Raw genomic sequence first — 17,822 nt, 5'->3', positions numbered from 1 at the left:
TTGAATCCTCGAGCTGCCGAAGCATCCCCTGTTTTATGGTCTATTTAACCTATGACGGACCAACCTGTACTAAATAAACATACAGTACTGACTTGAAACGGGGGTCTCAGACCATAAACTCATGACTCTGAAAGGTTTATTGAGGGAATAAACCAACAGAAATTAAATTTTCTCATGAACTTGTATGAAATCATTGGAGTCGCCCCCTGCTGGTCAGTAGAGAGAATGCCGTTTACACCACTCCAAGCTACACGGTGATCTCAAACATTGCATTTTTATTTGAGTGTTTCCTACAGTGTAAAAACAAGGAGGGTAGTAATTATAAGCCATGCAAGTCGTTAAAATTTTACTGGAAGTTTATTAGTCAGCAAACAAATGTATAATTATGGGCAACGTAAAACGTAGGTATGCTTTACTTTAAACAGGTGGTGAAATTTACTCAAACAAACTGAGTGCAAATTGTTACCTCACATTTATTGAGTAGATTGTTTTTGCATTGTTATTCATTTTATCCCACAGAGTCTGGCATTGACTTTAAAGTTAAGTATGAGATAGAACTGCCTCAAGCAGGTGCGTGAAATAACATTTGTCTCTGTTAACATCACTCACGCGAGCACACCTCGTACCCGACACACCCTTTGAAACTGGGACTTATTATTGTAATTATTTTCTGGGAGAAACCTTTCTAAGATCAAACAACTTGCATATTATGCACGCGGTCACCGTGCAATCAGAGACTATGTATGGGGTATTTGTTGCTTTCAATAAGGGTTAGTATCATTTAGACTCAATTATATCAAAGGAGGATCTATTCAAGCTAATCTGTCAATCGTCGCATTGTCGATTTCTGCTAATTTTCCCGCTTTTTAACGGTAACGAGGTTGTTTATGTCGTGGTGTGATTTTTGATACTTGTTGTTTTTTGTGTTCTTCCATTTTCCTGGCAGTAGGAGACGGCGGAGGGCGAGGTTGGTGCTGAACGAGACACACCTGGTTCCCATCCCACTCAATCACTTGTGCCATAAAGACAGGCTCTGCTCGTCACTCCAGTGCCAGAGTATCCCCGCTCGTACCCGCTGTAACTCGTGGCTCCCGGCTCTTTTCTCCCGTGCTCGACTCCAGCCCAGCCAGCTCAACCTCCGTCGTCTCCTCCGTTTCCAGCGCCTTGTGTTTTTTGTGTATCCTGCTGTGAGGATTAAACCTTTTGAAGACCATCTCGTCTCCTGTCTCTGCATTTTGGGGTCCACCGAGAACCGCACCGTGACAGAATACTCTGGCCAGTCATGGACCCCGCAGAGACTGACAAACTACGGCAGGCGTTATCCATGCAAGGCACCCGAGTTGGACAACACGAGCAAGTAATCCACGAAATCATGGAAACGCTCCAGAAACTCTCCTCCGGGGTCACCCAGCTCAGTAGTCGTCTGGATCAAGTAGTCACCCAGATCTCCTCGTTGGCCCCCACCGGAGATCCTCTGGTTTCGGCCGCGGCAGCAGCAGTGCCCTCGGCCCCGCTTCCCAGCCCTGTCCGTGAACCTCACATCCCCACCCCAGACAGATATTCGGGTGAGTTAGGGACATGCAGTCAGTTTTTACACCAGTGTTCTCTAGTCTTCGATCAACAATCTGTGACCTATGCTGCTGATAAATCTAAGATAGCTTTTATTATGAGCTTATTGTCTGGCCGGGCCTCTTCTTGGGCGCTAGCCATCTCAACCAGGGATTCTGCAGTTACAAACTCCTACCTGGCTTTTGTGTCTGAGATGCGCAAAGTATTCGATCACCCGGTGCAGGGTAAAGAAGCCGGTAACCGGCTCCTTTCCCTCCGCCAGGGTTCGGCGTCAGTCTCTCAGTACGCTATTGATTTCCGCACTTTAGCAGCGGAGAGTAATTGGGACGAGGCTGCACTACAAAGCGTTTTTCTAAAAGGTTTAGCTGATAGTGTTAAGGACGAATTGGCCGCACGTGATGAGACCCAGTCTCTCGACGATTTGATCTCCTTAGCTATACGGCTGGATAATCGGCTACGAGAGAGACGTAGGGAGAGGCTAGGCAGACAGGGAAACCCCCTCCCCTCCTTGCTGAACTCACCGTCTCCGGCCGAATTCCTACAGCCATCTCCGGTCACCGTTCCTGCAGCAGCTCCAGGTCCCCGTTTTACTTCCACCCCCAGTCGTGAAGAACCCATGCAGTTGGGAAGGATGAAACTGTCCCTGGCCGAGCGGGAGCGCAGAGTCCGGAACAGGCTGTGCATCTACTGTGGGCAGCCCGGACACTTCCTCGCCACCTGCCCTCAGCTGCCAAAAGGGCAGGCCCATCAGCCACCGGAGGGGCGCTGGTGAGCCGAACCACATCCCCCTCCACACCCTCCAACCGCATTCTTCTCCCCGGCATTCTCCGGTACGCCCAGAACTCCTTGCCATTACAGGTTTTTGTCGATTGTGGGGCAGATGATAATTTTATTGACTCTGAACTATGTACTCAAGCTAACCTGCCAACGGAGACTCTCTCTGAGCCCAAAGACGTTTTTGCATTGAATGGTCAGTTACTCGCTCATGTTACTCACCGTACTGCTCCTATTTCCCTCCAGCTCTCTGGTAACCATCAGGAGATCATATTTTTTTTTGTCATTCCCTCGCCCACCTGCCCTCTGGTCCTAGGTCTCCCGTGGTTAAGGTTGCACAACCCCCATATTGACTGGTCTAACTCGACCATCACCAATTGGAGCATTTTCTGTCATTCCCATTGTCTACATTCGGCTATCCCTTTCCGTACCCCCTCACTGCCAAACCCCTCTGAGACCATTGATTTGTCCAACGTCCCCTCCGCTTATCACAACCTCCAGGAGGTGTTCAGCAAGGACCGTGCACTGTCTCTCCCTCCTCACCGTCCTTATGACTGCTCCATTGAGTTATTCCCCGGCTCCCCCCTTCCCTCCAGGAAACTGTACAATTTATCTAAACCCGAAAGAGAATCTATGGAGCAGTACATTACAGACTCATTAGCGTCGGGCCTTATTCGCCCCTCCGCCTCGCCGGTGGGGGCGGGTTTCTTTTTCGTGGAAAAGAAAGATAAGACCTTGCGGCCGTGTATTGACTTCAGGGGCCTAAATGACATTACTGTTAAAAACAAGTACCCGCTCCCCCTGATCGATTCCGCCTTTGGCCCCCTGCATCATGCTACAGTGTTCTCTAAGCTGGATCTTCGTAACGCATACCACCTCATCAGAATCAAGGAGGGGGACGAATGGAAAACTGCCTTTAACACACCACTCTGCCATTTTGAATATCTGGTCATGCCTTTTGGGCTGACCAATGCCCCTGCAGTTTTTCAAGCCCTCATCAACGATGTGCTTAGGGATATGCTCAATCGTCTCGTGTTTGTATACTTGGATGACATTTTGATTTTTTCCAGAGACCTGGAGGAACACGTGCAGCATGTAAGGCTGGTTGTTGTTTAATGGTTGAGGAGAAGGTGATTCGGTGAGACTAGTTTTTCTAGTGCTTAAGATTCCGTTGAACTCAAGGCAATGCGGTCCCCAGGGGTGTTGTAATAAACAGGCGTCTCTATCTGTGTGTGGGAAATCATGTACGTCTCAAAGCGTTTTGGCATTTCCAAATTCTTTTAAAAACACACGCTTTGAAGTTTATGTTCGCCTGGTGTGTTTAGTCTCGCCTTTCATTCCTCCCTGATATGTGAAAATCTCTTCCTTTCTCAGGATTGGGGTCTACTGAACAGCAAACTGTGCGGATTCACAGGGAGCGATCAAAAAGGCCTCTGCAGTCTGCTGATTAGGCGTATCTGCTTTCGATCCCAGGTCCCAGACTTAATCCCTTAGGGTATTTATTGTAATCTATATCTGTAAGTGCTGTTTTTGCTTTTGTAGTATGATGGCAAACGTTGATGGGAACAAGTATGCAAAACATTGATATTTCCAGAGGCATGAAGATATCGTAGGTATCTATGAAATAAGAAAAGAAAAAGGAAGGTCCCTTATCCATTCACCTTTTTGAAGGCTTTTGTTGCTTTTTCTAGTCTTATGCATCAAATAGGAATATTCACATTTCCTTTGAAGCTATAGCGTCTAATGACATTTTCCCAACGTAAAACCTTTTACCACATGATCTCAATTATGACGCACATTCACTGTGTATACATCCTCAGAGTCATTGCAGTTGTGTTTGCAGAATTCCCAGTGTTGATGGGTAAAGGAGATGTGACCTGCCCAATCATACCTACTTAGTCTTGCTCTGAAACCGTTGGCCATTACAGCTGTTTGTCTGGTTGCACCCCAGTTTATTTAAGCATGCTGTATACATAATCATCACAAAGAAAGTTAAAGGTATCAACAAGAATAACCAGCTTTGTATAATGTGGCACCTTGGCTGATGACGCACCTCCATCATTCATCAAGTTGCTGTTGGCGGTTCACCGGCACCAACGTGTCCTTGTGACTTTAATAATGACACTTTGACTCGCCGTAATCCATATGCAAACATACGCATTCAAAAATGGTAAATGCAAAATCGTGAACTTAATGCAACACCATCGCACAACGTCCCATTGTACACTTAATACAAATCTAAACCCTAGTTCAAAAGGGGATCATATAGCGTACTTGTGATGGTTACATCAGAACCAATAGGGACGAGTCCAGGGTGGACGATGCCCAGATGCCAACAACTTAACTCACTGACGGTTAAACTGAGTGCATCAAAGCGGCGACACAGTTATTCATTTTTAGGGTGACGAGGGGCCACATTGATGGCGTCATTAGTTGGCACTATTTGAAAAGAAAATGTCTTGGTTCAAATTTGTATTTGTTTTGCTATGATTTATCTTTTTTCTTAATAGCAGCTAGCGGAAAGTAAGCCCGTTTTCCTGTGTGGAAACTCTCAGCTTAACCAGATCTGATCCGTTGAGGTACAGTGAAAACAAAGCAACATTTATTGTAGATTCATTAGGAAAGATGCAAGGCTTTCTGTTTGTGAAACAGCTGCCATCGCTACGGGAAACCACGACACGTCCTGCCGAAAGCCACCGATTACCCAGGTCCCTTTTTAAAGCGAAACACCTGCCGCTCTCCGAGGGAAAAAATGAGGGGTTGCTCACAATCTGGCATCTGCTAAATTCTTTGTCAGCCAAACTTTTCTTCTCTTCGAGCGAATACGTAAGACCAAATTCAAACTGGCACTGGCCTTCTGTGGCTGGTGTAATCAAGTTAGCTTCCCACCGAGCGCCCTGGCTAACTGACTGTAGCCTTCACCACCAACCGCCTACAACAAAAATCATACACAGTTTAAACGGTGAACCGTAGACAGAAAGGACCCATTACAACAAATAACATCATAAAATGCTGAGAAATGATCGAATGTTCAAATACTTTAATATCAAAATCACTCACATCAGCCGTTTTTCAGAAAAAGAAATATAGCAAACGTACACTCAGTCGAGTTTTCATGTGACGTATCAAGGAAAGTCTGGTTAAATCACAAGTTCCACGGCTATTAGAAACCCACAAAACACTGAAGTGGTCGTCTTATTTGAACGACAGTCCAGATATACAAGAACTGACACTGTGAGCTTAACAGTTAAATTTGAAAAGATTTTTAACATTTCAGCACACTGTTCAATTAGTAAAAAGAAAAACCTCCAAACTTAACCAGGAGTGATAGATGGGGATGAGAGCGTATGATGGTGGCGGTTTGTTTATCTTTGCTTAAGCAAGCTTTACTTGTATGATTCACCATACCTTGTTAGGCAATAATCTTTATCGAGTCATGATGATCCCGTAAAGTCTCCCCGTTGGTCATGGACATTTTTGGGGAGAGCGGATGGAGAAACCACTCATACCACCGGATTGGTTCTGAAGATGTAAAATTTTCTTGTTCTTGTCTTACGATTTACGATCAATTGCCCAGATTCCTGTGTAAAGAAAATGCTGTTCGCATGTTTCCACAGCTGGTGCACATAATATCAGAGTCAGACTCTGTGCCGTCTCCTACAATACAACTGCATTCCCAATTATGTCCCAAGAAAAACTTACACGTATTACAGACTTACTGTTAAAACAAAGACAAAAGTAAAGGCAATTTTTCAGTCATGTCAAGGCAACATAATCAAATCAAATAAACATATTTGTTAGGTTTCAATGGTTTTTCTTACAAGAAGTGAGTGAGTGATTTAAGTTTCAGATATAATTTGAAAGTAAGTAAACGCTGATTTCCCAAACAGGAGATAAGCGGCGGTTTCCTTGACAAAGCAGCTCTGTTGCATGGGATCAGAAGTCTAAGGAGACCAGGCAGCCGGACTGCATTTCAAAGGAGGTTTTTTTCTAACTGGAAAATGTAAGCATTCCCAAAACCACAGCCGTATACTGCGCATTCAGAAAGTACTCTGATCCCTTCACTTTTTCAATTAGTCTTTAAACTGAATCCTCATGCCAAAACTCGATATATGAAAGTCCTACTTTTCCTTCATCAATCTCCACCGACAAGATAACAATGTTCAGACAGCATTTGTTCAGTTCAGATAACATTGACAAAAGTTCTCAGACCATTTGTAATGACACCTAAAATTCAGCCCAGAAGAGGGTTTTCTCTCTCCCATTTCTCTTGATCATGCCTGAGACGTCTCTTCCCCTCAATTGGAGCGCACCTGTAGCAACCTCGACTGGTGAGGCGTGGTGTGGAAAGGCCCCCACCTGTCTGCGTGAGGTCTGTGAGGCCGACCTGTGCGGGTGAGGGAAGAAGGTCCCTGCAGGGCCTAAATCCGTGGGGGTCGGGCTTTATGGGCCTGCAAACTCAAACTGATATTCTGTGCTCCGATGAAGCCTCTCCTGCCTCCCCATTCCATCCCAATGGGGGGCGGGAGGGGTGCTGAGTGATTTCTCAGAGCCAGGGACTGTGGGAGCGGTCTGAGTTGGGATCTCAGCTAAACAGAGACTCCGACTTGAACCCTGTCCAACATTAACGTCCCTCCCACCCCAACACACCTGGGGAGGGTTTGCAGATGTTGTGTGTCTGATCGATGTCAATGTGATTTCAGTGCAGATGGATGATGGCTGAAGGTATGTCCAGAATCGGGAGTCGATATGAAATGACAAAGAAACAAAAGTGCAGTGCGAAAGCATCAAGGCAGCAGTATTGTCAATAATAAAAAAGGTGAAAAAACATCCAGGCTATATCAAGGCTTTAGTCGAGGCTCTGATGGCTACATTCTTATAGTCGGCATTCAAATTTATAGATTAAATTGCAGAAGACAGCCTGATGTGTGTAAACCAGGGTATTGGTTTGAGTTTGCTGCTTACGCAACATTCTCTAAAAAAACTGGCCTAACTTTCATTAGCATGTACAGATTTGTTTGTTTGTTTGCTTCTTTTTTTCTGATACACAATCATTGGATTTTACACATACTTGATTTATTATGACTAGTTTCTACCCTTTTTATGCCATTCCATAGCTGCTACGTTTGCTTCTAATGTTGGTCCTGTCCAGAAAACACAACAACAAATAACTGGTTTCATCGTGACTCAACGAGACTAAACATAAGCTGATTGTCATGGAATTAAACAGTTGCTTAGGAGCCTTTTCTGGAAGTGGATCCGTATCTGCCGCCTTGTCTTCAGCCGGGCCAGACACACCTGCAGGTGAAACATTAAGCCATTATCCAAGCATAGCAGTAAGGATTAGATATAAACGTCTATGAGGAAGTTCAATGGAAGAACGCCGGTCCCGTATTATTGATGTGATGCAACAACTCGATTGCAGTAGTTAGATATCCCTCTTTGATGTGATGACTGTATGTGTGTGTGTTTGTGTGTGTTTGTGTAGCACACCAAATCGACGTGATTGGTTTGGACATGGCATATGAAGAAGGGCCCTCTTTGCTGCGCCAATTTTTCCTCAGTGTCTTAAAAAAGCATTTGGTAAATGGATTTAAGTCCAAAAATGATCTGTGAGTTACACAGTATTCTGTGTAGGTTACCTTCTTTTGGAAAAGAAGATGTAAGTACTTAAAAATCCACCATTTCTGGAACGCTTCTAATGCATTTTGCACATTCCTTATAAATCCCTTTCAGATCTGGATTGTCTGAATTTGCATGACCAACCGCCGGGCTCGCAGAATCTGAGAATTTATGTCACCCGTCTAAAATATATATAGAGGTTCTCAAAAGCAGAATGTTCCTCAGACATTTTCTTATACAGTATCGTGAGCCCAATGAGGTCATTTAATGGTAATGGTACATTTAGTTCACATATTCACTTTGACCTCGAAGGCCAATCCGCAGCGTCTTTCAGTGGAATGTTTTCAATTTACTGTGAAATTGTGCCATTTGAAATGCTGGTGTGACAAAGTCTTAACGGGCGAGATTTTTTTCTCTGGGAGTTTTTGGAAATGAAAAACAAAGGTTTTAGCCCTCGAATCATTAATTTCACCTGAACGATGACCCAAAATGACAAAAATCATTTTTATCAGTACCGTAATGAAACCAAGACGTTACCCCTGTGTATGTATAAATGTCCCTGTGATGCACTCAGTTGTTGAGAAGAAGCTTGTATCTGCCTTCCAAGTGACTATGAACCAAGTGACTATGAATTTATTTGAACATACATTTTTAATATATTTTAATAACATACAATTGAATAATACAATGCAGTCTCCAATGTAATCGCATCTTAACAATAGTGTGAAAATATACATTTTTGTAAAAATATGAAAAAAATTTCAGCACCATAAGACATGTATATATACTTTGTTAACATTGTCATTCTGTTACATTTTCAATTGAAATTGACTCAAATTTTCTAAGTAAACATACACTGCAATAACATCTTTAAATTGAAAATACAACATTTTAATGTCATCTTTAACTCATCAATGGTAAGCCATGTCTAGTTTAAAAATATACATTCATTCTGATAAAATATACTATTCTTTTATAGGCTAAATAACTAAATCAAATGTTTCAAACAAGTTCATTTATTGCAACTATGTAAAAAAATGAGTCAAGTTGTGTTTGTTCACTATCCATACATGATTAGATGCTTTGTCAAATAATCTGTAGGCATGAAACTGTTCAATAAACGTTGACTTGTAGTCTTTTAACAATAAGAAAACTTTTTGGATGGGTAGAGCTCCTTAAACAGCTGATGATGATCTTTCATGGGGTGTTTCAAAAACACAGTCATACCCTCTGTGACTGAGGGGGAGAACACAATGTTGATGATCTGCAGAAGCAACAGTAACAAATACCAATGCAGGATTCCCTGAGGAATAACATCACCAAAAATCAACGGTGTGTTTGTTATTAAACAAATGGTGTGCAGCATTTAATCCAATGCCATTACCTTCACAGTCCAAGTTTATTTTAGTTGGCCGATTTGATCTTTCCATGTGGCCATAGTTAAAGGCATAGACTCGGTCTCATGAGCATTGTTCGTCTGGCAACATTTTCTCTGTAAAATCGTCTTCTGAATCAACCGATCAAAAAGAATTTTCCTTCACATACAAAAAACATTCAAGATGTGAACGTTGCACCCTCATTCTTACCACGCAAACCAGCCTGTTCGAGGATAGAATATCTTTCGAGAGGGGGTGCATCAGCAGCTTGTGAAAAGTGCTCCTGCAAAAGAAAAACTTTTGATTAATCATATGCGTAAGAAATGCCAAAAACCCAGGGATGAAGCTCATGGAAATTCCATCATATTTATGTGATACTTACACCTTGAGACTTAATGATGCCAAGTTTGGCTCTTTTAAACCAGTTTTTGCTCACGTTACAGTTTCCAGTCAAACTGAAGTAAACACTCGGGATTACATTGCATTTCATGTCACTACTCAAACTTCTAATCATTGCTGGATTGTGAAACATCTTCTGCTACTAAGAAAACGTTTTCCGCCCATCCGGTTTATGTCCCACAAAGATGTTTTTATAGTTTTCTTCAAACTGGACGAGGTTCATAATGCTTTGGACATGGTAAGTGTTAGTGATCAAGTCTGGTTTCTGTGAAATCTGTGAAGATTTCTCTGACTGGCCGATACAAGGAAACCATTGTGGGAAAAGAACAGTTTGTGTAAAATGGAGGAAACTTTTAGATAAAGCAGGCAAACATATGCACCTGTACCGTATGTTAGTTAGTTTCTCCCTGATGAGGTTAACCCACTCTAAATTAATCAAAGGAACGCAACCAGAGGTCCAAGCGTGTCCCCATCCACCTACTGACATCTATTACAATCCATCCTCAAGGTAAACCAATGATAGTTCACCCTTCTTCATTCTCGTTACTGCCCCGGTCACAGCGCTGTCAGTCCTACCCTGTCACTTCCACCTCATCAGCTCCTTCTGTACACCTGCTCGTCACACTCGCCTGTCTGCTCTACTCACTCCCTTCGGTATTGTAAGGTCACGGTCGGCCCTTATGGCCGGCCAGGGAGGACAAGTGCATGAGAGTTGAAAAGAAACACCATAGATTTATATGAAGGCAAAAAAACCTGTCCCTTAACGGGGAAGCATTGAGGATTGGAAGTACTATTGCTGTCTGTTGTACCTCACCCGTTACAGCCCCAGTCATTGCACTCCACCCCATAAGCAAGCTGTGGGGGCGTCAAAAATTCAAAAACATCCTCCACCATTTTCATTATTACTTCTGTTGTGTGTGATGGGACTAAAACACCAAAAAACACATTTTCTTGCAGGCATTCCACATCTGGATCTACTTCATTTACCTTTTTTCTAACTTCTTGTTCAATTCCTGGCCATTGCTGCGAGGTGTCCTGTATTCCCCTGTAGCTGGTTTCCTCTGCATCCGCGATCAATTCTATTACTTTCATTAGTGCTTCTGTCATGAGAGCCTTCACTTTTCTCTTCTTTCTGTACTACACACAAAGCACTCCTCCGCAGCTGCAGCTTTTAACCGTGGCATCCTTTTTCACATTTAACACGTGTTGACCTCCACATTTTGCATACCTTACGCTGCGGTGTTTTTTTTCTTTAGCGTGCATAACCCCCGGTTTGGAAATGTATTCCCAGACCTGTAGTTCATGTAGCTTCTGCACTGATTTAAAGACTGAGCTGCTACTAATGGGGTTTCCCTCAGCGAGTCTTCATCCTTGTTGCATCGAATTTTTATCATAATTTAGTCATTTTCACTTATTCAAAATCCTGGTTTCCATTAACTTTTATTTGCAAAATTTGCTAAAACCCAGATGAGTTTTTACGTTATCCCAAAATGGTTTGTTATTTTGTTAGTCGATCCCCCACCCCCCCACTTCCAAGGTCAAATATTTATTATTTATTACACAAAATGTGAATCCCAGAGTCGTAACATAATGATAGGATCTGCTTATCAGACATGTCACAGTGTTCACATTTTCACTAATAGACTACTTTTAACTGCTCCTTTTGCTGTCTGACACAAGTGGGACAAAGTCATCCTCGAAGGTGTCATGTGTGTTCATGCATTTGCAGCATGGTTCAATAAGAGTGGTCACTAAATGCTTTGTGCAGGGTAAGTTCGCTTGAGAAAGTCTCAATATGCTAAGGGCAATAAAACTGAAAAAAGTGCAGTCTGAATTGAAGGACATAACATGCATTGTTTGAACATGTGGGGCAACTTTGGTCTCTATGATATCTTTGGTTTTTCCTGGACGACGTCAAACGATGCGGTTGCAGTTGAAGCCTTCCTATTGTGTTAAATTGAAGGACATCTGCAGTTACCAAGCTCCCTGGTTATCGAAAAGTCACAAGGACACAATGTGGTTGGCAGTAATAACAAGCCGCTCCTACTTCATTTGACCCAGAACCATAACGTGATGGATAGGAGGCAGGGTGAGAACATGTTGTGTGCAAGGTTGATTATTGTTTATTTTATTTTACCTTTTTGAGTTAAGGGACTTTAAGAACACAGACAGGCTGGTGATCTCCGCAGAGAGATGGCAACTAGAGGACAGACGAGGTACGACAGGCCCTGAGAGGACAAGACTCGCACCAGAGACAGCAAAGGGCGTCACGGCATCCATCCTTTTAAAGCAACGTCACACACACCCGAGGTGTAGCGCAGCTCGGGAGTCACTGCTCTGACGGGAGGATGACCACGGAGGATACGCCTGAGGACGACGTGGAGGAGAGACGGGGCAAATATCTAACCTTCAAGGCTTTTTAAAATGGGATTAATACCTGCGTATCAAATGGAGCTAAAGTGCGTCTTTAACATATCACAAAATATTTCGTACAATTATGATCATTTTTATAAACTGTCAACGTTTTAAAACGTTTTTTCTCGCTTCACTCAAGATATATCTCTGTGTCAGATAAAATGAGAGGGGTCGGAATTCAGGACAAGTTCAGAGCCAAAATTAAGAATGAATAATCCAAGGAATTCAAAATGTCTCTTTCCTACGTTGAGGCGGGGAGGTCAACGCGTATTAATCGAAGCAATGAGTCAGCACCGTTCACACACTTTGCCTTCACAATAAATAGATAATCGCTGCCATTAACTACTGTGACTATTTTAGTTTAAGTCGCTGTAATTCAAACTAATCCTCTTGCTCCAACCACAGCAGTGTATTCATTTGGGCACTGACGTACCAAACTGGTTCCTTCGGCCACTTACAGGTAAAACCTATTAATTAGTTTGGGGGCGGAGGGGGGGGGGTAGTCGGTCATGCATCTAAATGCAAAACCCTCTGGGGGCCAATTACAGGTCTGTTTATTTATGCTGGGTTGGACATGTGAGGGCCCGCTGCCCTGCCCCGAAGCCAGTGTCACTGTGCACGCCACTACTACTGCTGCTGCTCGTCGAGTGTTGGCCAGACTGACCGCCTCTGCTTTCTTGTTGACGGGAGAAAGTGGGTCATGATCCGGCTCAATTAAAGGTGTTCAATTTGGAGGCATCAACCGTCCACCTGGTTCCGTGGCTGGTTACCTCGTGGCCGGCCTGTGAGTCACTTATCGGCATTGAACCCTGGGAGGGCCAGACTGGAGCTGCGCTGCGTCTCTACCCAACCGTCGATCCTCAGAACTCTGAATATAGTCACTTCCATTACAAGATTGGGCCCGCCAAACTCGGGGCTTCGGGAGAAAGAGACCAGAAGCAACGGAGGGCGTCACAGTGTATGATGCAGGACGTAGCATTGAATGTGTCGCGCTAGTGTGTTGATTTTCTGATTTGTGATATATGCTATAGTAACAAGAGTTCTGAGAACAAGACTTGAACTCGCGCCACATGCTCAGCTGGCCCACAATGCATTGCCTCTGGCTCACTTGAGACTAAATGGAGCGTACTGACGCCGTTGCTAGTGAGCACTCTGGAGCGGTTTGGGTGGGCGGATTAAAGCAGAAAAACATCTATTTGGTTACCACACTCATCAAAAAGGTTTTTGATTTGCTCTAAGAAAGAAAGTAAGTACATCTCTGAATGATCTTTACTATCAGAGATGAGTTTATTTGCTCAGAACCGTGTACAGAGTATCTGTGTGCGTGTATGTTGCTAGCGGCGGCCAAAAATCACCTTAATCCTAATTGCCTGTTTTGACATACGTCTTGATAGTTCCACTATCGGCTTTTGAATCGCTTCCTGTGCAGCTTCAGGGCAAGTGTGCAGGAATGTGAACTTTTAACAGAAATTAAAACATGTAACACATTTTACAGTTTAACCATGCGATAAAACACCCCGCTTTGGGGTCACAGTGAATCCCTGTGAGTGGGAGTTCACAGAAATGACTCAAGATAAGCAGCCCTGTAGCATGAAAGGTCATAAGGACACAACGGTTTAAAGTGCCTAACTTAAAAGAGATAAATACTCTATGTCTGTGAAATGCACAGGAGACACTTATTACTCTTGACAAAGCAGGTGTTAAATTTGAAGGAATGTGCTCCATTAAAAATAAGACCCAACGTCGAAATCCAAAAAGGACCAATTATTAAAGCCGAAAACAAACTTAATGTTTAATACATTTTACAGAAGACTTTTATTACTCTTGAGAAAGCCGGTGTTCAATTTGATGGAATGTGCTCTGCATATCTCACTCAGAACTGTGGACGAAGCAACGAGGTGTGCAGGGGAAGAAGTAATAGTCACAAATTTAACTTAAATTACAGATTTGATAAAAATGCTCCATTAAAAATAAGACCCAAAGTCAAAATCCAAAACGAAGCATCTATTAAAGCCGAAATCAAACTTAATGTTTGATCCATTTCTGTTTGGACATGTATTAAGTATAGGGCTGCACCAATGTATTCATTAATATATTATACATTTTATTTTATTCTTAATGTATAATATAACCATTTATTCACAGTGAATATAAAAGTCAATAATTCACTAAATGATCTACTCATAAAATCCAAAGTTACAACATAATGGGCCCTGTCAGGTACTGACTCAAAGTCAAATCATTTGTGGGGAGCTTTGGAGCCTGACAGTCTGTTGAACAAATTGCTCATTGTCAGCTTTACAAGATGTTAACAGCTATGGGCTTAAAGGCTTTTTTTTTTTTTTGCCCAAGTGGCCAAAAATCAATTAATGCAGCTTTAATGTGGATTCATACGCCAGATTCTCCAGACATTCCACAGGAGACTCCCATTTTAAGTACAGGAAATCCTGTTCCTTTCACGTCTAGATTACATTCCTTTGTAAATATCAGCGTTCGCGTGCAACAACTGTCTTTTATTTTGCAACAGACAGATTTGCATAATATGCACATTGCCTGTCAGGCATCTGCACCAGGAGAGGTTGGGCGGCCGGCGTGTGATCTGCAGGTGCTGACAGAACTGAGCCCGAAGCTCCTGTAGAAACAGCTCACTTTCCTCCGAGTAGTAATCCATCATTAGAGGTTTTTATCCCTCAGGCTGCGACTAATGGAATCTGCCCTTTAATCCTCCACAGAAGAAAAGAGTCACAAATCTATAAAAAAAAATTGCTTTGGCTGTGTTTTAAGTTTTAAAAACGGATCATGTATATATACAGCATGGATAATATATATTATGTTACGGTAATATATGTAAGACGAATGATGATGAAATTTCATTCAAGCTATCGAGAAGACATGTGTTTTAATAACGCAAATGGAATCATGCTGAAAGCGAGAAATGATTTCCTCAACATTTGGAATCCCGATCGAATCGATGTCACATGCAACACAAGCCAAGGGTTGACATTATGGTGAGACAACACCAATAGGAAATGCCATTGAATACAATTAGGCCACTGTGAATTAAACGTTACGCAATAATGACATTAGCAGGGGCGTAACCACGCATTCTTTGGCGGGGTCGTGTCCCCCCCCCCCCCCCCCCCATATGGAGAAAATACCAATCTGCCCCCCAATATACAGCAGAAAATATGTAAAATATATGTTCTCCTTTTATAAACCCTGTCAATGGATCGGTCTCTTGGCTCGTCAGTGCGCAGCTCCAATCAGCTGATGTTTTACTCCAAAATCAGCTGATGTTTTACTTCAACATCAGCTGGTGCAACAAGTACCGTGATCCTACAACACTGTTCTCCTGATCTGGAATCTGTTATCATTAACTGTTAACCCTTTTACTCCACCCGCACAGTTTCGCTTCATTTATCCTGGTCGGTGTTTACAGGCCGCGTGCAGGAGGCACAGCACCACAGTGATACAGACACAGAGGTTGGTTCTAGAAAACATCAAAAGAAGCGAGTTCGATCTCAAATGCCAGATTACTTGCTTGCAGGGGCATTTATTATGTATACAGACAAGATACTGGGTGAGATAAGTGTGTATATGCAGCATGTTTTATCAAGCAGTTTTGGTTTAAACAGTATGCATATAAACTAGATAGATTAAAAAATAACAATAATTAACTAATAAATTGCACTTTTTGAAATTCATTAATCCCGATTAATCACAATTCATGAAAGCTGTATTTACGGTTACCATTTTGTGGTAATGAATGTTTGTTTTTCTTCTAAAAACCACATTTTACAAGTAATGAGTAATTACGTGGGGAAGCATGTGTTTTAGCCACTGTTGTTTAATCGTTAATGTTATTTTAAAGACAAAACTACACACATTTGATGCAGCGTCGGAAACACACGAGGGCAAAGGGCAGAAAATGCCCCCATAACTTTTTCCAATAATAATTTCAATTTAGTTAACATGTCAAAAACATCGTAGCTGTAATAACCCGCTCCAGCTGCCATTAGATGTTTTGATTCTCACCTTGACTGATGTTGCCTGTGTGGGAAGAAAAAAGCAGCGCTTCCAAATCAAACCTGTGAGCAATGGAGAGCAAATCCAGCCTCCGTCACCACCTCTGGTTCAAAAGAAAAAAATCCATGCACCCAATCGACCATCGAAAGATGGAAGAGAGATTAGCTTTGGGTGGAGGAAGACCACAAGAGAACCACCTGCAGTTTTTGCAGGGCACTCAAGGCACTAAAACTGCCAATGTCGTCGTCAATCAGCATCGCAAATTATTCTGCTGACTTCATCGAGGGCGGCGAAAACAAGAAACCAGGCGACATACGGTGAGTGATAACCAAGTCTTAATTATATTGAAATGATTAACCTGTCTGGGTCAGGAGTCTGTTACGTTAGTTAGCTAACGTTAGCTGGCTCTGATTAGCTATTAACTGACGTTAGCTACGAAGGCTCGCTGGCCAGCTAACGGTCAGTGAGAAATGTTTCTGCTCTCCACATAAGTTACTGCCATTTTTTGGTTAACAGCCAATCCTCTATTTGGGTAAAATACAATTAGTTGAGACTGTAGTTGACGTTTAAACAAGGTTTAAATGTGTTGTTCTTTGTTTTTACAGAAGCACGGAGCAATCAGCTCCATGACAGAAAGCCAACTGTAGAAGCTGTGAATCGGATGCAGCATTCTGCAGAATATTCAAGCTGTTTCCTTCACATATTACTTAACACAAGAAACTACAAAGAAATAAGAATAAAATTGAATGAGTCTGATTTATCTTTTCTGTTCATTTATAAAACACTTTGAATCTGTAGACTGCTGCCTAATAGTCTTATTGCTGCCATTTGATGACAAATGCATATACAGGAAGCCCAATGAGTAGTATTATTTATTATTTTTAACAATGATGCACCAACACATCTTGTGCTGTGTCTGTTGGAGGGTTTTTAATTTTAGAAAATGCAAAGTAAATTACGTTAGAAAACGATTTATTGCAAAGTCTGTCGAGCCTCTGGTGGCAACACTAGCACCCGCACGCTAACTAGCTAACGAGCTAACACGCTAACAAGCTTACTTGCCAGTTAGGAGCAAGTTGGCAAGCAAACAGCTGTTCGGTTAGCAGGCGGTCCTTTTAGGGGTCAATGAGTTCATGTGTTTACTTGACAAAGCTATAACGGAATACTGTCAGAATCCTTCTAATACCGCACAGTCCTAACTCATTCTGTCTCCTCAAACCTTGTTGTGCTGTCCAGTGATTTTTGTGTTTTCTTTCTCTCTGCAGGTGATGACCTCCCCAGCCGGTGTATTCAATCAGCATCTGGAGCAGCCTTTTCCAGCTGTGTGTTTGTGTGTGTGTTTGGGTGGCTACTGTTTTCTCAGCTTGACGTCGGTATGGGGACCTACCCGTTGGCCCTATATTGTTCTCCTTTTGTTCAGGGCGTGTGTTAATCAGTGCTGCCTTCCTTGCAGGAAGTATAATGTTCCCTTGAGTTCGTTTTTTTTTATTTTACTGCTAATAAATTCCCACCTCTGATTGTTCATCTGTTGCCCTCGACCTTTTCTCACATTTTACAGTTACTCCCCTCATTCCATGGATCTCAATATGGGAAACCAGCAAATTCCTTTTAAGAAGCAAACATATTGTGGATGGTTTTTAC

General features: G+C 42.6%; 1 long non-coding RNA gene across 1 annotated transcript; it reads right to left on the bottom strand.

Moving 5' to 3' along the window:
- Nucleotides 1-8,591: 8,591 nt before the first annotated feature.
- LOC134131254 (uncharacterized) lies at nt 8,592-16,487 on the bottom strand. Its single transcript, XR_009956656.1, has 2 exons — nt 16,191-16,487; nt 8,592-9,624 (listed from the first exon to the last, which is right to left on the bottom strand). It is a non-coding gene; the product is annotated as an uncharacterized LOC134131254 (long non-coding RNA).
- Nucleotides 16,488-17,822: the final 1,335 nt, after the last annotated feature.

Source organism: Pungitius pungitius, chromosome 6, assembly GCF_949316345.1.
Source record: "Pungitius pungitius chromosome 6, fPunPun2.1, whole genome shotgun sequence".
In the NCBI taxonomy this organism is placed as follows: domain Eukaryota; kingdom Metazoa; phylum Chordata; class Actinopteri; order Perciformes; family Gasterosteidae; genus Pungitius; species Pungitius pungitius.
This window is presented reverse-complemented; position numbering and strand designations above follow the sequence as displayed.